This window comes from Lycium barbarum, chromosome 2 (assembly GCF_019175385.1).
Source record: "Lycium barbarum isolate Lr01 chromosome 2, ASM1917538v2, whole genome shotgun sequence".
Lineage (NCBI taxonomy): Eukaryota > Viridiplantae > Streptophyta > Magnoliopsida > Solanales > Solanaceae > Lycium > Lycium barbarum.
Genome location: NC_083338.1, coordinates 111,712,390 through 111,737,807, shown reverse-complemented (window position 1 = coordinate 111,737,807; position 25,418 = coordinate 111,712,390). Strand labels below are relative to the sequence as shown.

General features: G+C 41.5%; 1 pseudogene; it reads left to right on the top strand.

The window, feature by feature from the left end:
- The first annotated feature begins 4,751 nt into the window (after positions 1 to 4,751).
- LOC132629676 (5S ribosomal RNA) lies at positions 4,752 to 4,869 on the top strand (annotated as a pseudogene).
- Positions 4,870 to 25,418: the final 20,549 nt, after the last annotated feature.

Here is a 25,418-nt window from a genome sequence, read left to right as displayed (position 1 = left end):
CTATTCCTTTGGCCCTACTTATTGGAATCGGTTCTCAGACTCCACATTTTTCCCGTTTGATCTATATTGCCACACTCTATCCCTTCCCACACCTATCTTTTAAATTTTGGCCCAAGTAGTCTCGTGTCTTGTCGATAGCTTCTCTCGGGGTTTCCCCTCACTAGATTTTCCTACTTTTCTTTCACTGCGATTTCTTATCGTTCACCCTTGCGTGATCAATGCCCCTTTTTCCGTAGCTCCGGTCGCTGGGACTCACAGGTCCCCCGATACAATCATATATGGGATACGCTACACCTTTATATATTTGTATTTAGATTTACTACCTACTAGCCCACAAAATACTTCCAAACGATGTTCAAGCTTAACCTAATTCCAGGGCTGTGATGCCTTTTCTGTCTCTTCACCGAGCTAGTCTCCCTCGCCCTACGCGCCTTCTTATAGCCTCCAACCATTCCGTATATCCTAGTTTTCCTTAGACTACCCTAGCTTTTCATTCGTCTCTTATGTCTCAATATATAGAATTTCTTGCCAACTTCCCAGGGGGTCACCCATCATGAAATTGCTCCCACTTGAGCACGCTTAACCCAAAAATTTCACTGAAATTCGGTGTCTTAATGTTGATATTTTCGCGTCCGCTCCCTCACATGACCTTTATTACATGTTCGGGAGCAAGTTGAAGTCTTACAGATTCTGAAGCATTCTCGTAACACGTCCTTGCCTTTAAAATTACCGTTTTACCCTTCTTGACCCCCAACCTTCACTTTTGTTTCGCGTGCATAACTATCCTTCGTCCTGGATTCCCAGATTCCCGATGGTGGCGACCACACCTTCATCGCCACACCAAATCCTTAACCTTTCTGAAACAACGTATCTTACTTATTGCCTATTTACCATATTTCCCTCCCACGCTTCTTCCCGTTGGGCGTATTCATTCTGATAGAATCTCCTTTATCATTCCTATTATTCAGAGTCTGTACGCTACCAGTATCGACAATACCCCACTGAACATACGGTTATGTGACATATTCCGGCCATCCAGAGCTTACAGTTCCACGTAACAGGACAAATATTCAGGCTTACCTCTGTGACTTGCCATATTGTCACTCGCCTTCTTCCGTTGCTGCTGGACGTCTGCGAAAATCAACGATTAGTATCACGAATCTTATTTCCTATGACTTGGCTCTATCGCACGATCTAAGACAGAAAGAAGGTTAACAATCCCTAGATGCCCCACAGCCTTTTGTTTATAAATGTGGCCGGCTTCACATTCATAAACAGGACTCTACTGGACACGACTTTGCAGACAACCCTTAGACCGACCTGCTTTGATACCACTTTGTCACACCCCGACTTTACTAGGGTGTGATGGGCACCCGACCCCATGTTCAGAGCCGAGCGAACCCGCTGACTCTTAGTACCTATGTAAACTCTCGAATCAATTAAAAATATAATACATGGTAAGTTCTCCAAATTTTTTTTCTTTTCTTTTCATAAGTAAAGTCTATCATCATATAGGACCCATGACATGAAACATAATAACATATTGACGGTCGAAGCCGTCTACAAAGCTGACCCTCTGTACCCACGACTCAGTCTGCAAAGTCTCTAACATTGAACAAAACATCATGGCTCATATACTCTGACTCGGCAGCACTCCAGGACAAGTGGAGTCTACCAACTTCGCTGGAACATCTTCTATCAAACCGCACACCATCTGGGTGTACCTGCGCGGCATGAAACGCAGCCCCCGAAGAAGAGGGGTCAGTACGAGCAATGTACTGAGTATGTAAGGCAGGAATAGTAACCTAGTAAGAAATGTGCGTATGAGTAATAACTGCATGGAAACATAGAACATGTCATAGGATAAAAGAGTAACCTGTACATATGAGTGCCGCTGAGGGAGAATACCATGCATGCTTGTCTTTCCCTTTCAAAAACATTTCTTTTTCGTAGACATAGAAAATAGAGCTTATTTCACATTGTATCATGTCATAGCATATCATAGTATATCATGTAATATCATAGCACCAAACAGTGTCGGCTCGCCCATATATCCCGCGTCCGGGATGATAAGCCAGCTGACCAGGTGGCGATGAAACATGTTTCCCTTCCCATCCCCATGTATCCCTTCCCCCCACCCCATTTACATATGTCATATAAGCATGCAGGAGAGCCCAAAGAAAATCATGTAGTCAACGGAGTGACGTAAGGTCGGTGACCTCCGATTACGTTATGGAACAATCGTGATCGCTTTGTCTCACCTTGAAGGAACGAGTATTTTAAGGCGAGACTACCAACGGAGAATAGTGTTAAAAGAAACATAGAATGAAATCATGGATGTCATAGAAATCAATTCATCTGCTTTAGAACCTTTAGAGGATGGTATCATAACCAAGGAATAGAATTAAAATCCAGAACTAATTTGATACTTTCATATTCATATTCATATTGGGTCATTAGCTTAAGACTCTTAGTCATGGAATCATTCTTGTCATACTTATCATAGACGTATTCCCTTCCTTAGCATCATCGTTATCATGGTCGTCATATACATATTTCCATTAGAATGGTATAGTACTTATCGTTTGATAATCGGAACAAGGATCAAAAGTTTCCTTTGGATTCTACTCCAAAATAGGTCAAACGGAGCAATAGGGAAAATCCGGGAACCATGGGCCCACCTCGGGCCGAATGAGGTAGTGTACACAATTTGCATATGTTACATGTCATGGCGTTACTTGTGAGGGTTTCAAGGTAGTCGGGTCCTATTTATGCAAGTTCTAGAGGTTTAGGAAGTTTTTCCAACATTTCACACAATTCCTAGTTCAATTCTACTGAATGAAAAAGGGGAAACTTTAGGTACGGATTCCGGAGAATAGGGTTGTCCCCGAGGTTCATATCCAACCTAGTATGCCTAAGACATGCCAAGAAAGAAAGGATAAGACCTTACATACCTCTTTCCGCTCCTTATGCTATTCCAAATTCACGTTGCAAATCTGCCAAAATCTACAAATTGGTCATGTTTACCAAGCATTGATTAGAGCATTTAGAAGTTGATTCTTTAGAGTAACACTTTGTCTGCCGAAATTTCGGCAGCATTTCCCCTGTAAATACATCATCCCCAACAATTCAACTTGGCAAATTTTAATCAACAACAATCCGGGAATTCAACCCGGCCAAACTATCAACACAATACCAACAAGTATTCTAGCAACACTTCAATTCAATTCGATTCAAATCAATTCATATGATATTCAAAACGTTTTAATCAACATACTACTTCGTCCAACACTTTCCAATTTAACAAGAACAATGGCAACTTACTTCCTTCTTTCAATTTAATCATCACAACCCAACTTACAACCTTCCAAACAAATGTCTTACTTTCAAGTTCATGCATTATGTTTATATCCTACACATTCTCACATATAAGAAACCATACCAATGTCACACTAACTTTTTTCCATAATCCACAAACAACCACAACTTCACTAAAATCATCCAATTTTCATTATCAACATAACACCCACAACAACAACAACCAAATACTAGATAAAATGATAAAATCATTATTTCTACACCTACACATACATGCACGGCCAAACACCACATATATGGCCACAACATATATCTCTATTTTCATGATTTTCATTCACTTCTTGACATTACAACAACAAGCAACATGCTACACAAAATTAATTCAATCTTCACACAACATTACACACGGCCATCACCCTACACATTCGGCCACATCAAGAACTTCCATATTTTCATGGAATACATCCTTTTCTACATGCTACAATACTCACAACCATCCATAACACATATAATAAATAAATTCTTACCTTTTTCCTTGATCTTTCACTTAGCTAAGACTTGTAGCTTGCTAGAATATGGATTTTTCTTGCTCCAAAGACCACTCCACCTTGCTAGGGGCCCTTCAATTGGTAGGAAATAATTTTTGAAGAAAGATTTTTCCCAAGGTTGTTGTGGAAATTACTATGGCCGAATGGCCTATAGGCCTTTTCTCCTTCCTTTTTGTTCTTCCAAGTTCTTGAAGTTTCTAGGGAAATAATGAATATTAAGATGACTTAGTCATCTTTTATTCTTGGTCCATTAGACTTCTAAGTGGGCTAAGCCCACTCCAATTGGATAGCCCAAATGGCCCCTTTTCTCCCAAGCCCATATTTTTTGTGCACTTCATGAAAAATTATTTTTCTGCATTCCAAATTTTCCCTTCGTCTTCCCCCACATCTCCATGAGTCATATTGCAAATTTACCTTTTTTCCCCTAGTCTTTCTTAACATTTCCACTTCAAAATTTTCATAAACAACTTGTACACCAAACAAGATCAAAATTATAGTCTTACTCTTAACCTCCCGCAATTGTCTTAAATTATCCGAATGCGCAAAATGCGGGATATAACATTATGTGTGTACAATTATTGCAGGATACCATTGATAGTGGACAATGGAAGTTTTAAAGGGACCGATAACCAAGGTACTTATAGATAACTGCGGCTAAGAAGTTTTACCGCTACAAGGAATATTAAAATTTAGGAATGGAAAGCAGTTGTATGTGTTAATTAATGGCTTGTCATCGAGAGTTCCAAAGGGTAAAACTGCATTTGCTTAGTTAGTATATGAGGGACTTTTCCAATTCGGAGGGAGATACACGATCGAAAATTTTCTTGGGATCCGTTAGAACTTCAACTTGTTTTAGGTCACATAATAAAGGCCACGCAGTAGGATGGATGCGATCATACCAGCACTAATGGACCTGATCCCATCAGAACTTCGAGGTTAAGCGTGCTTGGGCCAGAGTAGTACTAGGATGGGTGACCCCCTGGGAAGTCTGCTAAGAAGTCCTACAGGTTTAGACCTAAGAGAAGGATAAGGAACTAGAGCAGCTTGAGGGAAATTAGAAGTGTGTGAACCTCATGGTTGGAAAATCTCAATGATTACGAAAGATAAGGCGGACCGGCTTGATAGAGAGAGAGAGAAGACGTAACAGTTATAGAATTAGGACGAGTTTGAATAGTATTGGGGATACTTGGTATGTAAGGTGTTGGTAAAGATATACGGTAGCTTATATGTGGTTATGTTAACCAATGAAGATAATCAATAAGGTTATATGTTAGAGGTATTGATCGAACACGGTATTGAAGTTCAGGTGGCAAGTTCAATAGGGAAAATTGACATTATTTTCTCTGAAAGTTAGAGTTGGGTAAGCCTGATGCAATAACATCAGAGTATACGGAAAGAATGGAGTATGTAGTATATAACGCAAGACGAAGGTAAAGGGTTCGAAATCATATTCTGATAAGTGGAACTGAAAGGCAATAACAATGAATAAGGATGTGAATTAGGAGAAAATAAGCAGGTTTGCAAATGTGCCAAGGGATTTCGGGTTCTTAAGGGGCATTCAAAGGGATAAACGTGCAGTCATATTGACAGGATTACCTCGAAAAAGGAAAAGCCATCTAGAAATAGAACAGATTTGTACTCCTGAGAGGACTTTCTACGAACTTCCGAGCTAACACTATAAAGTGGCAAGTGGAGAAGAGCACTTCGAAGGAAAAGAGACTCAAGGAAGGTGCCATAGCTAAGCAAGGGAGTTATCCACTAGCAGAGGACTGAAAAGCAAGTAAGAGGAGGTACTTGCAAGTCGATGAGTAGCCGTAGCCATGGCGAATCAAGACTACCTTGACGGGAACAGAGCGATAATTGAACATTAGTTCAGTCACATAAGGACAGAAGGCTATAGAATTTATAAAAGAGTTCAATAAAGAGCTACGAGAGAACGGGAAAGAGGTTGACCAACCTATGTTAAAAATAAGGCGATCGGAGCATAAGAGAAGGGCAGTCACTTCAAGACATCAGTAAAAACGTCGTGGATTTGTAACTACAACATTCGAGGACGAATGTTTTTAAGGGGGGAAGAATGTTACACCCCGTAGTTTCTGCACGTTGAGATTCGCTAGGTGTCAGCCATTCAATTGATAACATCGGAGTTATTGTCGAGAAGATGCAAGATCATGGGTGCTTGTTTTATAATTATAAGAGTTCGAGTTCACGTAACAGGTTATAGAAGGATTGGAAAACAAGTGAACTAAGGAGATTAAGCTTCCGAGGCTTCGAGGGAAAATTGGGCAAGGTTTGGTACAGAAATTTTTAGTCTAACTAGGAGAAAGAATATCTCTGAGTATATTAAGAGTTTTGAAGTGAAACAAAATCCTAAATTGAAGTTCGGGAAGTCTAGTTTCCAACGCAACAAACCGCTCCACAATAGGACATCGGGGTAAGGAGATAAGGACGTGACAAGTCGGGCTAGCAGGCCAGGAAAATGGTCTGCGCGAATGCACCAGGGAATGGCGCGAACGCACACAAGGCCAAGGGCCAACACAGCGCGAACGCGCTGAGCAATTTTGAGGCACAGGTTAGGGATAATGGTTGTACTATGAGAGTGTAATAATAATATACTTACGACGTTTGGAGATCATATGGTGTAAATCAGTTAGTACGTTGCTAGATTAAAGCCCTCGTTACTGTAAGCTAAGGGGGACCCACATGCCGAGGTTTTATAAAGGACATATAACGAGATATATGAGTAGTACATGGAAAGTTGAGAAAGTCCTAAGAAGGACCCTTAAGCCAAATGGGCATAAGCCCTCCAAAAAGACGATTTTAGGGAACATTTTTGGATGATCTGATTTGGAGAGGCCAAAACGCCATCATAAGTTTGGAATTTGGAAAACCGCCAAGAATGAAAGTTGTAGATAATTGAAAGATCTTTCCAATCCTAGGTCGTGGGCCCTTCACGAGATATCGGGATCAAGAGTTATGACCTTTATACTGAACGAACGCACAGGCAGAAAAGTTAAGCCTGCGCGAACGCGCCCAAAGGTGGCGCGATCGCGCTGAACGATTTTAGAGGCGGTGCAGGCAGATTTTGGAGCATTATTTAAAGGGGATAACCCCTCATTTCCTTCACCAAACACCCCAAAAACTATCCAAAATTCTGGAGAGTTCTCCCCAAGCCAAATTTTAGCCCAAACTAAGTATAATTCCCAAATTCCGATCCAGACGGCGTACAGTTGCAACTACAAAATTGTATAGTGATGCGCTGTGGCTTAAGAACAAGGTGGAGGAGTGACGATATAGCCATAATTTTGGGAGTAAGGTATGAATCTCTTATTATTAATGTTAATTTTGGTTTATTTACAGAGATAAACTGTTAAACAGCCGTATAGTGGTTTGGTTGGTGGAAATATGGGATGAACCCCATATGAGATGATCATGGAGTATTTTTATATTGGGAATATTATGATTGATGTTGGTATTGTTGTTGTTGTTGTTGGTTGTTCAATTATGAATTTGGGTTAGGCATATAAACAGGGGAGGTGCTGCCTGAATTTTGGCAGATTTTAAGGAGGTTTAATTTGAAGGTCTAGGATACGTATATAACAGTGACCCTAAGCATAGTATGAATGATCTTATCGGTAGATTGCGAAATCGGAAATAGGCGAAAAAGCCGCAGCGTGAATTTTAGGTATGTTAAGGCTCGTCCCTTTCTTTCAAAGGCATGATTCCTATGGTATGATTCCATAACTGTTTCCATAACTTCCTTGATTTCAAAATTTAGAAGTTTATGACTCTTAAAGCTTCTTATGATGCTAAAAATGAGAATGTTTTTATGACGATTACGTGAGGATAATTTTATCTCCAATATGATTTCAACGATAATGTAAAGATGTCAAGATATGTCATGATTTACTCGAATTATTTCATTGTGTTGATCTCACCTTATAAATTGTTCCTTCAAGGTGGGATAGAGCGATAGTTTTTATTTGAACCCCTATGCATGCCATGAGTATAGTATATGTATATGGCTATTTTGTGACATTACAAAGAGCTCTATTACTTTATTTTGATTATGCACTGCACTCATTTTCATTCTTCATGTATATATAAGTCACAGTTGACAGGGGGTGACGCTGTGACCTTTGTTGTGTATTACAAGGCCCAGTTGATAGAGGGTGATGTTGTGGCCTTGGTTGTGATGTGTATATATATGGCACAGTTGACAAGGGGTGTGCTGTGGCCATTGTTTTGATGTGTATATATAAGGCACAATTCACCGGGGGTGTGCTGTGGCCTTTGTTTTGATGCGTATATATATGGCACAGTTGACAGGGGTGTGTTGTGGCCTTTGTTGTGATGTGTATATATGGCACAGTTGACAAGGGGTGTGATGTGACCTTTTGGTGTGATGTGTATATATATGGCACAGTTGACAGGGGGTGTGTTGTGGCCTTTGTTGTGATATGTATATATATGGCACAGTTGAAAAGGTGTGACGTTGTGGCCTTTGCTGGGATGTACATATATATAAGGCACAGTTGACAAGGGGTGACGCTGTGGCCTATGTGGTGATGTTTTAATTTATCTTTGCACATTCATTAAAATGTTTCAGATGTCTTCCATGATTTTATGTACATATTGCTTTAAAATGGTTAATGTTGCATGTATGGTATCCGCCTTAAGAGGCAATCAAATGTACGGGTCATCTTTATCCCTTGTTATGTTCTATACTTCTTATTTTGATGGTATTCATGTGTTACATACTCAGTATACTATTCATACTGACCCCTTTCTTCGGGGGCTGTATTTCATGCCACGCAGGTGTATACAGATGAGTAGAAGACGTTGGCTATAGGATGTTCCCAGGCTATCAGCTGGATTGGCGAGCTCCATCTCAGTTCGGAGGGCTGCCGAGTCAGAGTACTTATGTTATGGTATCTCGTCTATGTTAGAGACTTTTGCAGACAGTGTCTTGTGGATAGGGCGTTGAGGAATCGACAGTTGTGTAAAGCGACCATATAGGTCGATGTGTTTTTATGTTTTGTTTTCTTTAAAGATTTTATTGTGACTAAAGGTTTTCTTTGAATTGACAATAAGGGAGAAGTTATGACTCCTGGATGGAATAGTAGTATGGCACTCAGCCGAGTAGGGTCTTGGATGCCAGTCGCGGTCCTCCGGTTTGGGTCGTGACTGTTAGGTACTCAGTTGGACCTTAGTACTGTTTTCAGCCCCTGAATGATAGTCAGTCTGAGAGGTGCTCGAGGATTTGTTGAAAGCACGTGTCATTGATTTTGGTGGTCATTGGGACCAGTTCTTGCCCCTAGCAGAGTTTACGTACAACGGCTACCATTCGAGTATTGATAAAGCGCCGTTCGAGGCTTTATATGGTAGGAGGTTTTGTTTTCCTATTGGTTGGTTTGATGTGTTTAAGGTTTGCTCGTGGGCCACAGATTTGTTGAGGTAGTCTGTGGATAGGGTGAAGCTTATTCACGAAAAGCTTCTAGCAACTCGGAGTCGATAGAAGATGTATACGAACCGGAAGGTTCGGGACTTAGTGTTTGGAGTGGAAGAGCAGGTGCATCTGAAGATCTCACCCATGAAGGATGTTATGCAATTCGGGAAGAAGGGAAAGTTGATTCCGAGGTACCTTCGCCCATTTGAGGTCCTCCGTAGAGTTGGAGATGTTGCTTATGAGTTAGCGTCGCCACCGGGCCTGTCAGGTGTTCATCCGATTTTTCATGTGTCTATGCTAAAGGTATCATTCTTATGGTTCCTATATCATTCGTTGGGATTCTGTGTTGCTTGATGAGAATTTATCTTATGAGGAGGAGCCTATAGCGATTCTGTCACGACCCGACTCGGGGCCGCGACGAGCGCCCGGTGCTAGCCCACCCAAGCACCCTCTTAGCTTACTCTTATACTTACATCTAGGTGAGCCGCATAGTTATACATACATTTCCATTCATTCGTCAACTAGTCCCAATTGGAAAACAGTACATTTATATCACCATAGGCATCTATGCCACATCAATGTACGTGGGCCAACGTGGCCGACAAAGTGATATACAAAACATAGGCCGACAAGGCCGGACATGTCTAACCATATACACTTGACTACGAGCCTCTAGGAAGAATATAACATATCACATGAGCGGGACAGGACCCCGCTATGCCCATAATTATATACACAAAAGAATAAGTACCCAAAAGCTATGGCTCCGAAGGAAATGGAGCTCCGCTATGTAATCTCTGAATAAGCAGTTATGGACCAAGTCTATCTCCCTGTGCACCTGCGGGCATGACGCAGCGGCCACAAACAAAAGGACGTCAGTACGAAGAATGTACTGAGTATGTAAAGCATGATTAACATCAATGTAGAAGCATCATAGACCATATATGAAGTGGCATAGGAGAGAAGACAAATAATATCATCATCATGGCACTTACCTGCCTTTCATAGGAACTTTCCATTTCTCATGCGTATTTCATAATAGGGCTCGTATTCGTATACATAGTCTTTTCACATTCATATTCATATTCATATTATATACATAGCCATACACTTATATACATACATAGCGTACCCGACCATAAGGTTCGGTGTTTCATACATACTTGGCCAACCAAGGCTCAATGTTATTTCTACCTGGCCCTACCAAGGCTTCAGGGTTATCCGTACCATCTGCAGATGTGTGCGCGCGTTACGTAATCATATACATACATATATATACATCCATATACATATATTCTACCCGGTATTATAAGCTCGGGGTGTCATTATAGCCCTTCATAGGTACATGTGAATATAATAGCCCGTAGGCACCTTTAGCATCATTATTATTATCATCGTCATCACTATCATCATCGTTTTCGCTACATCTCTATCTTATGCTTACTCGTCAATGGGGTGCGTAGTACATTCGTAGCACGTATCGAGGGTCGTGAGCTTATGAGCTCGGAGTGTCAATCACTTGAATACAACATACTCATATAGAGGATTTAAGAGTTTTGCCAAGGAACCATGCCTTATGAAAGAAGGGTTAGCCTTACATACCTTTTCGTCGGACTATTCTACACTTGCACGCTTCCTTCCAATGCTAGTGTCTATACCTTCATTAATACAATCACAATGGCCATTAGTCATTCACGTTATCCACATTATTTAGATTCCTTAATTTGCCTCTAATTCACCCATATTCATGGTCATAACATCCAACTTCGTCCATTCGTCTAAAGTGTCTAGTTCATGATCTTAGTACCATTTATAATGCATTCATATCACAACACAACAACATTCATGATTCAATTCAAACTATTCCTCAAAATGTCACTATTCATCATTCATGACCTACTTGACCATATTTTCTTCAATCCATGTATTTCAACTCTTCAATACCTTAAAAATCATGCAAAAATCATGAATCTTACCTTAGAAGTTGTAGGAACAAGCTTTGGTTAATAATACTCCACTTTGAGCAAAATCTTAGTTTTTCTCCATTTGCATTTCTTGACTTGAATGGTATTTAATGGCTTGCTTACACTTGCTTCACTTGTTTAGGTTGTTGGTGACATATAATCCTTGAAAACTTATGAAATAAATGTAGAGAGGTGATTCTAGAGAGAAGTGGTGTAATGTAGAAATGAAATAAAATAAGTCTTGGTCCTCATGTTTAATGTATTGAAAATCTGTGCTGAGGTGTACAGTGGTCGTCCATGGAGGTTTACGGTCCGTATTCCAGTTTACGGACCATCCCTCGTGGTCGTCTTTAACCTTAAGCAGAACCAGAAACTCTGGCTGCATGCATGGTGATTTACGACCATGGTTTACGGGTCGTAAATCACTTTACGGTCCGTCCACCAGGTCGTATTTTACCACTTCTCAACTGGGCAGAAAGTTCAAACCTTGCATGGAAATTTACGACTGCCAGTTTACGGACCGTATTCCATTTTACGGTCTGTATTTTGCACTTTACGACCACTGGGCAGTTTTGCCAACTTTCAACTTTTCACATTTCTCGACTTGTCATTCTAATCATTCTCGAACATATACGCACATTGCTCATGAAACATTATACACTCGCACTCCTCGCACACATCCCTAGTTCGTTTACTTGCGTACCAACGGAAAATTTTCTGAGGTGCGACATTCTTCCCCCCTTAGGAACATTCGTCCTCGAATGTTAAAGTCTCGGGGAATTCTACGAAAATTTCGCCAGAGTTCCCCTTATAATATGGCGCTACCATCCTGCCACAACAACCCATAATATCGATGGCACACAGGGCCACAACAGAACAACATAAAAAAATTTGGCCACACATGACCCAAAAGCATAAAAGGAAATATACATACCTTATGATCTTGACGTCTCATCTTGGGCTTCTTCCACGGGCTGAAATAAATGTGGGTATTTAGATCGCATACTTTCTTCTGCTTCCCATGTCATCTCCTCTCGATTGCTATTCCTCCACAGAACTTTAATTGAGGCCACTTCCTTGTTCCTAAGCCTCCGTACTTGCCTATGTAATATGGCAATGGGTACCTCTTCATAAGTCAATTTCTCTGTCACTTGCACATCATTGATTGGGACGATCCTGGTGGGATCTCCAACACATTTTCGAAGCATCGAGACATGAAATACTGGATGGACTGACTCCAATTCCGGAGGTAGATCTAACTCATAGGCCACTTTGCCTATTTTGCGCACAATCTCATAGGGTCCGATATACTGGGGACTGAGCTTCCCCTTTTTGCCAAATCCCATAACGCCTTTCATTGGCGACACTTTCAAGAATACCCAATCCTTAACTTGGAACTCTAAGTCCCTTCGACGATTATCCGCATAGGACTTCTGGCGACTTTGAGCCGCTAACAACCGATCTTGTATGAGCTTGACTTTCTCTATAGCTTGCTGGACCAAATCTGGCCCTATCAACTTGGCCTCTCCAGTTTCAAACCACCCAATCAGGGATCTACACTTCCGCCCATATAAAGCCTCATACTGTTATTGTAAGCAAACTCAATGAGTGGCAAATGGTCATCCCAATTTCCTCCAAGGTCTATCATACATGCTCGTAACATATCCTCGAGAGTCTCAATAGTGCGTTCAGCTTGCCCATCGGTCTGTGGGTGAAATGCCGTGCTTAGGCGCACTTGGGTCCCTAGACCCTCTTGGAATGATCTCCAAAACTTGACTGTAAACTGGGTCCCTCTATCGGAGATAATAGATACTGGAATGCCATGGAGTTTCACTATCTCTTTAAGATAAAGCTTCGCATAATGTTCTGCCACATAGGTCGTCCTGACCGGTAAGAAATGAGCTGACTTTGTGAGTCTATCCACAATCACCCATATGGAATCATACTTACGTCGGGAACGGGGTAACCCTGTAATGAAATCCATATTAATCACTTCCCACTTCCAAGTCGGGATTTCTATAGCTTGCAATAATCCACCCGGCTTTTGGTGTTCAATCTTCACTTGTTGGAAATTAGGACACTGAGATACGAATTTCGCTATATCTTTCTTCATTCCATTCCACCAGTATATGGACTTAAGATCATGATACATTTTCGTCGCTCCTGGGTGTACGGAGTAACGAGAACAATGAGCTTCCCTCAATATTTGGTGACGTAGGCCTACCACATCGGGAACACATAACCTGCTTCGACATCGGAGAACTCCGTCTCCCGAAATATCAAATGATGGGTCCTTTTTCTGAGGGAGTGTATCTCTGTACTGCATTAGCATGGGATCCTCATATTGTCTCTCTTTTACTTCCGCTACTAGCGATGAAACTGCTAAATTCTGAATAGTAGCTCCGCTGCTACCTGAGTCCACTACTCGGACTCCTAGGCTAGCTAACTATTGAAGCTCACAGGCCATCTCTTTCTTTTCTGGTCGTACATCACTTAGACTTCCCATGGATCTGCGGCTAAGAGCGTCAGCCACAACGTTAGCCTTTCCGGGGTGATACAAGATATCAACATCGTAATCCTTTAACAACTCCAACCATCGTCGTTGCCACAAATTCAACTCTTTCTGCATGAAGATATAATGAAGGCTCTTATGATCTGTACAAACATCCACATGGACACTATATAAATAATGTCGCCATATATTTAATGCATGGACCACTGCGGCTAATTCTAAATCATGGGTCGGGTAATTCTGTTCATGTTTCCGCAATTGCCTAGAAGCGTACGCAATCACCTTACCGTGTTGCATTAGTACACAACCTAGCCGGACGCCTGAAGCATCACAATAAACAATATACCCTTCCAATCCCTCTGGAAGTGTCAAGACTGGGGCAGAAGTCAATCTATCTTTCAACTTTTGGAAGCTACGCTCGCAGGCATCTGTCCATTGAAACTTAGCTGACTTCTGAGTCAACTTTGTGAGCGGTGCAGAAATAGAAGAGAAACCTTCAACAAATCTTCTGTAATAACCTGCTAAGCCCAAAAAGCTACGAACCTCCGTAGGAGTCGTGGGCCTTGGCCAAGTCTTCACGGCCTCAATCTTTTGGCTATCCACCCGAATACCATCAGCTGCAACAATATGGCCCAGAAATGATACTGAGTTCAACCAAAACTCACACTTGGAGAATTTTGCAAACAACTCTCGAGCTCGCAGAACTCCACGGACTATACGTAGATGCTCCGCATGATCTGTCTCGGATCTAGAATACACCAGGATATCATCGATGAATACAATCACGAATAGATCCAGAAAAGGTCTGAATACATTATTCATTAAGTCCATAAACGCTGCCGGTGCATTAGTTAACCCAAACGATATTACTCGGAACTCAAAATGGCCATATCTTGTTCTGAAAGCTGTCTTAGGGATATCTTTCTCCCTAACTCTTACTTGGTGGTACCCGGACCTCAAATAAATCTTTCAAAACCATTTGGCACCTTGCAATTGATCAAATAAATCATCTATCCTCGGAACTGGATACTTGTTTTTAATCGTCACTTTATTCAATTGCCGATAATCAATGCACATTCTCAAGGAGCCATCCTTCTTTCGGACGAACAATACGGGTTCTCCCCACGGGGATGAACTAGGCCTATTAAAGCCTTTATCAAGCAAGTCCCTCAATTGCTCCTTCAACTCTTTCAATTCTGCGGGTGCCATTCTATATGGGGGAATAGATATAGGTGTGGTGCCTAGCAACACATCAATGGAAAAATCAATCTCCCGTTCGGGAGGAAGACCTCGAAGCTCTTCCGGGAACACATCCAGAAATTCGTTCACTACGGAAACTGACTGAAGAGTCGGCGATTCAGCTTCTACATCTTGAACTCGCACTAGATGATAAATGTACCCTTTTGTGATCATTTTCATTGCCTTTAGATAGGAAATAAACCTACCTTTTGGTGATGCCGCATTCCCTTTCCATTCTAAGACTGGTTCTCCCGGAAACTGGAAACGAACCATCTTCATTCGGCAATCAACGTTGGCATAACAAGAAGCCAACCAATCCATGCCCATAATGACATCAAAATCTACCATTTCTAGCTCATGCAAATCAATCATAGTACGACGATCACAAATCACAATCACACAATTCCTATATACTCGGCTAGCTATTACCGATTCACCCACGGGTGTAGACACCTCAAAAGGTTTGATAGACTCCGACTCAATTATAAATCGACCCGCAATGTATGGAGTAACATATGATAATGTGGAGCCCGGATCAATCAAAGCATATACATCATGAGAGAATACCGATAATATACCTGTGACCACATCAGGAGAAGACTCAAGATCTTGGTGTCCAGCCAAAGCATAAATACGGTGCTGAGGACCGCTAGTACTGGGAGCTCTGCCTCTACCTCTACCATGGCCGACTGGCGCATGTGAACCTGGCCCCGTAGGGCGTACAGATGCTGATGATCCGGCTGCCGACCCTGATGGCTGGGTCCTACCTCTACCCTGTACTGAGGGGCAATCACGCATGATATGGCCTGGTTGACCACATGAATAGCAACCATCCGAGCCCAATCGGCATCGACCCCAATGCAACTTCCCACACTGGGAACATCGTGGTACAGGTGGCCTTGACTGGCCTGAATCATCTCTGAACTGAGGTCCTGAATAACTGGGACTCGGCCCTGAACGAGCAGATCTATCGAGGCTCTAGCCTGGAAACCGAGGAGATGCACTGGTCATAGAATAGCCTGAATGTCTAGGGAACTGCTGCCTGTGTCCGCCTCTAAACTCACTTATCGGACCCGAAGATCTAGCTTTCTTGCTATGTCCCCGATCTTGCTCACGGTCACTCCTCCGCTGTTGTAGGCTTTCTTCTAAGTTCTGAACACGTGCCTGAATGCGTGCAATATCCATATCGTCCTGAAGGGACGCAGTCAAGCATTTATCCATCAAGTGTGGCCCTAGGCCCTTTACGAATCGGTGTACCCTGTCGCCCATATCTGCCACCATGGCCGAAGCATACCTAGCCAAGGAGTTAAAGCGGAGGCTATACTCTAGGGCACTCATACTACCTTGCCTCAAATTTAAGAATTTATCGGCCCTTGCTCGCCGAACTTCTGGAGGCATATAGTGACGGAGAAAAGCATCAACAAACTCTTGCCATACCGAGGGAGGTGCATTGGCTCCCCGTGAAGCCATCCATACTGTATACCACTGGATCGAGACATCTCTCAATCTATATGACGCTAGCTCTACCGACTCGGTGTCTGAAGCATGTATCAATCGGAGCGTCCTTAGCATACCATCGATGAAATCCTGAGGATCCTCTTCCGGCTTTGACCCAAAGAATTCCGGAGGGTTCAAAGTAATGAAATCACGGGCTCTTGCACTAACAGCCCTATCACCATACCCTGAACTTTGCCTCTGAGCCTGTGCCGCAACCAACTGGGTCAATAAATTAATGGCCTCTTTCACATCTTGGCCCGAAGCATCTGGTGGATGAGCTGGAGGTGCTGGAGCTGGGGCTGAGGCTCCCTCATGCTCCTCAGTAATAGGCACTGTCTGGGAGGACTGAGATTGAGCCGCACTCTGGGACTCACTTTCCTCTACTACCGGTGGCGGTGCTTTCTTAGCCCGCTTCTCTGCCACTGTCTTGCCCTTTTGGGCTGCCGTAGCCTTTCCCTTTTCAGGCATCTCTGAAATACACAACATACGATTTAGGAGCAAGAATTTCCTACATCATAGCTCTATCACACGATTCTTATGAAGAAAGAAGGTCATATATTCCTAAAATGTCCGCAGCTCCTTGTTTATAAGTGTGGCGCGCAACACACCCATAACCAAGACTCTACTAGACACGGCTCGTAGACACACCCTAGGACTGAACTGCTCTGATACCACTTTTGTCACGACCCGACTCGTGGCCGCGATGAGCGCCCGGTGCTAGCCCACCCGAGCACCCTCTTAGCTTACTCTTATACTTACATATAAGTGAGTCGCATAGTTATACATACATTTCCATTCATTCGTCAACTAGTCCCAATTGGACAACAGTACATTTATATCACCATAGGCATCTATGCCATATCAATGTACGTGGGCCAACGTGGCCGACAAAATGATATACAAAACATAGGCCGACAAGGCCGGACATGTCTAACCATATACACATGACTACGAGCCTCTAGGAAGAGTATAACATATCACATGAGCGGGACAGGACTCCGCTATGCCCATAATTATATACACAAAATAATAAGTACCCAAAAGCTATGGCTCCGAAGGAAATGGAGCTCCGCTATGTAATCTCTGAATAAGCAGCTATGGACCAAGTCTGTCTCTCTGTGCACCTGCGGGCATGACGCAGCGTCCACAAACAAAAGGACGTCAGTACGAAGAATGTACTGAGTATGTAAAGCATGATTAACATCAATGTAGAAGCATCATAGACAATATATGAAGTGGCATAGGAGGGAAGAAAAATAATATCATCATCATGGCACTTACCTGCCTTTCATAGGAACTTTCCATTTCTTATGCGTATTTCATAATAGGGCTCGTATTCGTATACATAGTCTTTTCACATTCTTATTCATACTATATATACATAGCCATACACTTATATACATACATAGCGTACCCGACCATAAGGTTCGGTGTTTCATACATACTTGGCCAACCAAGGCTCAATGTTATTTCTACCTGGCCCTACCAAGGCTTCAGGGTTATCCGTACCATCTGCAGATGTGTGCGCGCGTTACGTAATCATATACATACATATATATATACATCCATATACATATATTCTACCCGGCATTATAAGCTCGGGGTGTCATTATAGCCCTTCATAGGTACGTGTGAATATAATAGCCCGTGGGCACCTTTAGCATCATTATTATTATCATCGTCATCACTATCATCATCGTTTTCGCTACATCTATATCTTATTCTTACTCGTCAATGGGGTGCGTAGTACATTCGTAGCACGTATCGGAGTGTCAATCACTTGAATACAACATACTCATATAGAGGATTTAAGAGTTTAGCCAAGGAACCATGCCTTATGAAAGAAGGGTTAGCCTTACATACCTTTTCGTCGGACTATTCTACACTTGCATGTGCTAGCGTCTATACCTTCATTAATACCATCACAATGGCCATTAGTCATTCACGTTATCCACATTATTTAGATTCCTTAATTTGCCTCTAATTCACCCATATTCATGGTCATAACATCCAACTTCGTCCATTCATCTAATGTGTCTAGTTCATGATCTTAGTACCATTTATAATGCATTCATATCACAACACAACAACATTCATGATTCAATTCAAACTATTCCTCAAAATATCACTATTCATCATTCATGACCTACTTTACCATATTTTCTTCAATCCATGTATTTCAACTCTTCAATACCTTAAACATCATGGAAAAATCATGAATCTTACCTTATAAGTTGTAGGAACAAGCTTTGGTTAATAATACTCCACTTTGAGCAAAACCCTAGTTTTTCTCCATTTGCATTTCTTGACTTGAATGGTATTTAATGGCTTGCTTACACTTGCTTCACTTGTTTAGGTTGTTGGTGACATATAATCCTTGAAAACTTATGAAATAAATGTAGAGAGGTGATTCTAGAGAGAAGTGGTGTAATGTAGAAATGAAATAAAATAAGTCTTGGTCCTCATGTTTAATGTATTGAAAATCTGTGCTGAGGTGTACAGTGGTCGTCCATGGAGGTTTACGGTCCGTATTCCAGTTTACGGACCATCCCTCGTGGTCGTCTTTAACCTTAAGCAGAACCAGAAACTCTGGCTGCATGCATGGTGATTTACGACCATGGTTTACGGGTCGTAAATCACTTTACGGTCCGTCCACCAGGTCGTATTTTACCACTTCTCAACTGGGCAGAAAGTTCAAACCTTGCATGGAAATTTACGACTGCCAGTTTACGGACCGTATTCCATTTTACGGTCTGTATTTTGCACTTTACGACCACTGGGCAGTTTTGCCAACTTTCAACTTTTCACATTTCTCGACTTGTCATTCTAATCATTCTCGAACATATACGCACATTGCTCATGAAACATTATACACTCGCACTCCTCGCACACATCACTAGTTCATTTACTTGCGTACCAACGGGAAATTTTCCGAGGTGCGACAGATTCTGGATAGGAGGTTAAAAAGTTGAGGTCGAAAGAGATTGTTTTCATCAAGGTTCAGTGGAAGCATCGTCCTGTTGAGAAGGCTACTTAGGAGACCGAGTCAGATATACATAAGAGATGTCCCTTTGGAATATGTTTGAGCTAAAGTTAAATATGAGCCTTAAAGTGGAATATGTTTGACCTAAAGTTGACTTTTAAGTAAACGGACCTTTTTCCAAATGAGTATTGATACGAGAGGTCCAGACAGTTATTTATGACTTGGTAGTGTGTTTGGTTCGGTTCCCAATACACTTGGGAGCATTTTGGAACTTGGGTTGGGAACTTGGCTTTAGGCCATTAGGGGTTGACTTGGTCAAATAGACCTCCGTTTGGAAATCCAAGGTTACTGGTGAATTCATAGCGCATTTTATGTGTGTGTGCATGTTTGTTTGGTATCTATGGGGCCTCGGGTGATTGTCGAATTTCAGGATGAGATTGGTCAAAACCAGAATATTCTGGTTCTGGTGTAGGAGTTGTAGTAGTTCCTTAACTGCTATAGCGGTCACGCTATAGTGCCTGGGAAACGGCTATAGCGGATTGGGGAATATTGGTGACCAGCTGTTGTAGCGGGTTCCTTGCCGCTGTAACAGCATGCTGATCTTTAGTGAAGACAACTATGGCAAGCCTTGTGGCACCGTAGCACGTGCGCTGTAGAGGCTCCTTGACCGCTGTAGTTGTTGTCAGGCAGAATAATTTCTCTTTCTCAAGGTAAGTCCCTTAAACCCTATCACTTCTTCTCATCACTCTTCTAAGCACTCTTTGGGGGAATAGAGCTATTTGTAGATTGATTCTTCTTGGAGGTAAGATTTATGACTCTAGCCTTCATCATTTGCTTTCTTAGGTTCCTATTTCATGCTTAGAATCACTAGAATCTAGATAGAGAAGATAAGTCTTGTGCTAAAATTCTAGAAATGGGTTTAGACTTCTAAAATAGAAATTGGTGGTGAGATTGACTAGAATAACCATAGGGTTTGATGAATTCCTTGTTGTTAAGCTTATTTCTTCTATTATTGATGGTTAATTTGAGGATTGAAGAATTAGGGTTCATACCCAAAATTTGGGGGTTTTGCTTTAAATCTGAATTAGGCTTAATCTTGAGTTGTTTTAGCAAATGTTAGCGGGTTTGATCACCTTGAGCTTGAATTGCATGTTCCATCTTTCAATTTTCCTTTTTACCCTAATGGGTCGTTTCCCCAAATTCCTTAGGTTAGAATTTGACCTATATAGAAGTATAGCAATATGGGTGTCATTATTCATGGTTTTTAATATAGAATTCGATTATGAATAGACTTTGAGTACTTGGAGACGCTATGGAAAGGCAAGGCCAAGGTGTGACGGTTCGAGGCTATTGTTCGGCTTTCTAGGTAGGTTACGGCTTACCTTTCGGTTAGACTTCGATTAGCAGATTATATATATAGTTAGTGATTGTTGGAGAAAGCATGTAAACTTGTGGGTATGAAGTTGGGATGGAAGGCTTAGGTTGGTATTGTTGTGATTTATGGCTTGTTGCCTTATTGTGTTCCATTGTGTTGTTGCTCATTGTGAGTTGTTGGCTCACCGCCACATGATTTATTCTAGAGAGTTGATGCTTACTAATTACTTGTGTGTTGGAAAGCATATTTATCATGAATGAGATTGTTGGAAAGGAAGTAAGGATTTTGATATGGTTCTTGTGAGTGAGATTTGTGTCCATGTGTGGCACCATTGGTTATATATTCGTGTTAGCATTGTTATCATGCATTCACTCATTGTTATCGTGGCCAAGGCCCACGACTCCTACGGAGGTTCGTAGCTTTCTGGGCTTAGCAGGTTATTACAGGAGATTTGTTGAAGGTTTTTCTTCCATTTCTGCACAGCTCACAAAGTTGACCCAGAAATCAGCAAAGTTTCAATGGACAGATGCTTGTGAACGTAGTTTCTAAGAGTTGAAAGATAAATTGACTTCTGCCCCAGTTCTGACACTTCCAGAGGGATTGGAAGGATATGTTGTTTATTGCGATGCTTCAGGCGTTGGGCTAGGCTTTGTGTTGATGCAACATGGTAAAGTGATTGCGTATGCTTCAAGGCAATTACGAAAACATGAGAAGAATTATCCAACCCGTGATCTAGAATTGGCGGCAGTGGTTCATGCATTAAAGATAGGGAGACATTATCTATATAGTGTCCATGTGGACATTTATACAGATCATAAGAGTCTTCAGTATTTCTTCAAACAGAAAGAGTTGAATTTGCGGAAACGACGATGGTTGGAATTGCTAAAAGATTATGATGTTGATATCCTATATCACCCCCAGAAAGGCGAATGTTGTGGCTGATGCTCTTAGTCGTAGATCGATGGAGAGTTTATGTGGTGTACGACCAGATAAAATAGAAATGGCTCGTGAGCTCCAGCAATTAGCTAGCCTAGGAGTTCGAGTAGTGGACTCAGGTAGCAAGGGAACTACTATTCAGAATTCAGCAGTCTCTTTGCTAGTAACGAAAGTGAAAGAGCGACAATACGAAGATTCCATGCTAAGGCATTACAGAGATACCCTCCCTAAGAAAGGGGAGTCATCATTTGATGTTTCAGAAAATGGAGTTTTTCGATGCCAAGGAAGATTATGTGTTCCTGATGTGGCAGGTTTACGCCACCAAATATTGAGAGAAGCTCATTGCTCCCGTTATTCTGTTCACCCTGGAGCGACGAAAATGTATCATGATCTTAAGTCTATATATTGGTGGAATGGGATGAAGAAAGATATAGCGGAATTCGTAGCCCAATGTCCCAACTGTCAACAAGTGAAAATTGAGCACCAAAAGCCGGGCGGATTGTTGCAAGCTATAGAAATTCCAACTTGGAAGTGGGAAGTAATTAACATGAACTTCATTACAGGCTTACCCCGTTCTCGACGTAAGTATGATTCTATATGGGTGATTGTAGATATATTCACAAAGTCAGCTCATTTCTTACCAGGCAGAACGACGTATGTGGCAGAAGATTATACAAAGCTGTATGTTAAAGAGATAGTGAGAATCCATGGTGTTCCAGTATCTATTATCTCCGATAGAGGGATTCAGTTTACAGCTAATTTTTGGAAGTCTTTCCAAGAGGGTTTAGGGACCCAAGTGAGCCTTAGCACGGCATTTCACCCGTAGACTGATGGACAAGCTGAGCGTACCATTCAGACTCTTGAAGATATGTTGCGGGAATGTATGATAGATTTTGGAGGAAATTGGGATGATCACTTGCCACTCATTGAATTTGCTTACAACAATAGTTATCATTCTAGCATTCAAATGACACCGTATGAAGCTCTATATGGGCGAAAGTGTAGATACCCAATTGGGTGGTTTGAAATAGGGGAGTCTAAATTGATAGGGCCAGACTTGGTCCAGCAAGCCATAGAGAAGGTTAAGCTCATACAAGATCGGTTGTTAGCAGCTCAAAGTCGTCAAAAGTCCTATACGGATAATCGTCGAAGAGACTTAGAGTTCCAAGTGAAAGATTGGGTATTCTTGAATGTGTCGCCAATGAAGGGCGTTATGAGATTTGGAAAAAAGGGGAAGCTTAGTCCCCGGTACATTGTACCTTATGAGATTGTACGAAAGATAGGAAAAGTGGCCTATGAGTTAGATTTACCTCCGGATTTGGAGTCAGTCCATCCAGTTTTCCATGTCTCGATGCTTCGGAAATGTGTTGGAGATCCTACTAGGATCGTGCCAATACATGATGTATAAGAGACAGAAAAGTTGACTTATGAAGAGGTACCCATTGCCATACTAGATAGGCAAGTACGGAAGCTTAGAAACAAAGAAGTGGCCTCAGTTAAGGTTTTATGGAGAAGAAATAAATGAGAAGAAATGACATGGGAAGCGGAAGAAAGTATGCGATCCAGATACCCGCATTTATTTCAGCCCCCAGGAGAGATTCAAGATGAGATATCAAGATCATAAGGTATGTATGTTTTCCTTTTATGCTTTTTGGTCGTGTGTACCCAAATTTTATTGCAATTATGTTGTGGCCCTATGAGGTATTGATATTATGGGTTGTTGTGACAGGATGGCAGTGCCATATTATAGGGGAAACTCTGGCGAAATTTTTATAGAATCCCCGAGGACTTAACATTCGAAGACGAATGTTCTTAAGGGAGGAAGAGTTTTACACCCCGAAAAACTTTCCGTTGATGTACAAGTCAATAGGCTGGTGAAGAGTACGAGCACACGATATTTCCATAAGTAAGAAATGACATTCGATGACCCTAGTTAAAAATCCAAAGATGTTAGAGATAGGGGAAGAAAGTAGGCCAAGAGAAGGCAAGGCATACGATAGGTATCGGAAAGGAAATACGAGTAACGAGTTAACGAGGATTTAAGGATGTCTTGGAGAAGAGTGATAACGTACCTTAGATTGGTATTAAGGTGTTGAACAAGTGCTAAGAAGGTTCCATAAGGATTGGAGATCAAACGAGTCGACGAAACTAGCTTCGGAATCACTGGGGATTATACGGCCAAACATACTGGCCGTATAAATTATACGGTCCGTATATTTGGGACCGTATAATCAGCCCAGAATGTCATACCTTTTTGGACCAAGCATACGGCCAAAGCTACGGCCCGTATAATATGTACGGACCGTATGTTGGTTCGTATATTTGGTCGGGGACTGAAATGGTTCATTAAATAAGGGACCAAGTCTTATTTCATTTCACTTCCATTTCACACCCCATCTCTCTAAAACATCTCTCTACATTTATTCCACAAGAATTCAAGGATTATTAGTGATCAACAACATAAACCAAGTGAATCAAGTGTAAGAAAACCCATTAAAGATCATTCAAGTCAAGAAATCTCATTGAAGATGAACTAGGGTTTTTGCTCAAGTAAAGTATTACCAACCAAGGCTTGTTCCTACAATATATAAGGTAAGATTTGTGGTATTTATATGTTGGTTGAGGTATTTAAGAGTGGAAATACTTGGATTGTAGAAGGGTATAGAAAAATGGGTCATGAATGTGGAATAGTGCCATTTTGAGTAATAGCTTGAATTGAGTCATGATTCTTGATGTGTTGTGATATAAATATGTTATGAATGACGTTGAGAACATGGGATAGGCAATGTATGTGAATGAACGTAGTCGTGTGTTATGACCATGGATATGGGCGATTGAAAGTAAATTGAGAAATGTGGGTAATGTGGATGAATAATGACTATTGTTATGATATTGTGAGTGTATTATTGACGTTTGGGAGTTGATATACGATATGGAGGAATGTCGTATAAATAGAGGAGATGTTTTTCGATTTTCTCTTATTTAGTCATGTATGCTAGCTATCGATTTCTAATGATAGTACGACTTTAATGAAGGTAGAAACGCGAACGTTGGAGGAGAACGTGCAAGTGGTAAATAGTTGATCGGAAAGTTATGTAAGGCTAACCCTTCTTTCATAAGGCATGGTTCTTTGGCCAATTATCCAAATCTTCCATAAGTCTATGATGTCTTTCAAATGATTCGATCTTCTGAGCTAGTATGATCACGACTCTTGATATGCTACGATTGTACTAAGTTCCTCACATGACGAGTAAGCCTATAAAGATAGATGTAGTGAATGACGATAATAGTGATAATGATATTGGTGACGACTATAATGGTAATAGCGATGACGATAACGATGACGATAATGATGGTGATGATAATAGTAAAGATGCTTATGAGCTAATATGTATGTGTGCCTATGTATGGCTATTATGAAACCCGAGCTTACATGGCCGGGTAGAATATATAGATGTATATATATGTATATGACGATGCGCGCGCACCACTGCAGTTGGGTACGGACAACACTGAGCCTTGGTAGGGCTAGGTATGTGTAACACTGAGCCTTGGTTGGCCAGGTATGTATGATCAGCGAGCCTAGCTATGGTCGGG